This window comes from Oratosquilla oratoria, chromosome 3, assembly GCF_046742065.1.
Source record: "Oratosquilla oratoria isolate Oo_2021 chromosome 3, ASM4674206v1, whole genome shotgun sequence".
NCBI classification, from domain to species: Eukaryota; Metazoa; Arthropoda; class Malacostraca; order Stomatopoda; family Squillidae; genus Oratosquilla; species Oratosquilla oratoria.
This window is the reverse complement of record NC_134779.1, coordinates 21889727-21890781: the sequence shown is the minus strand read 5'-3', so window position 1 is coordinate 21890781 and position 1055 is coordinate 21889727.

Genomic DNA, 1055 nt, shown 5'->3' with positions numbered 1-1055 from the left:
GAATTCTCTATGGATTCTTTCTCCCTTGAGACGCACTTGATATATTCTATTCTGGCCAAGAAACAAACGATCTTTATTATACTTGAAGACACGAACTCTGATTTGAACGGGGTCTCGATCACTGAAGAGTACTTTCAATCAGGCGTCCGTCTATCAAAATGACTAAAACTAATTTTCCTCTGACGGATCGGTACAGTGTTGAGGGTGCGAAAGGCGAAATTCATCTATCTTTAGACTACAAACATCAGTGTGTGTGTGTGTGTGTGTGTGTGTGTGTGTGTGTGTGTGTGTGTGTGTGTGTGTGTGTGTGTGTGTGTGTGTGTGTGTGTGTGTGTGTGTGTGTGTATGTGTGTGTGTGTGTGTGTGTGTGTGTGTGTGTGTGTGTGTGTGTGTGTGTGTGTGTGTGTGTGTGTGTGTGTGTGTGTGTGTATTCCATATTCGTCTCTGTATTTCTCAAAGGCTAAATAAACAAATGGAAGGCAATATCAGGTTCGAGAGCGCAATTACTTTTCCGTCAAGGTAGGTCAGCAGAGTTCAACAGAGGTGAGAAAAGGTCAGAGGATCGCGATCGACAGCTATTTCCCTCCCGGAAGAGAGCTCAGAGCTCGTATGACCGATCTATGGGTAATGCTATGACCTTACACGCACACACACACCCAACTCCCCGCCCACGAGAGTTAGAATAACGACTCGAAGCGCAGTGATACTGAAATAATTTCAGCCCTGGGCAGGATTCGAACCCGGTACTGCCAGTACCACCGTACTGACAGTCTGGGACTCTACCAACCGCGCCACCGAGTGTATGTATGTGTGTGTGTGTGTGTGTGTGTGTGTGTGTGTGTGTGTGTGTGTGTGTGTGTGTGTGTGTGTGTGTGTGTGTGTGTGTGTGTGTGTGTGAACTAGAAAAGGTCTAGAAACACGAAGAGACTATGCATATTTTCTTGGGCCTGTTCATTTCAATTTCTTTAAATTTCTTAAAAACTAAATTTCCTTCTACCCTCTGGAGTAGAAGACCTAACGAATGACACATAAAAAAATTACATGAAAAAATAAAA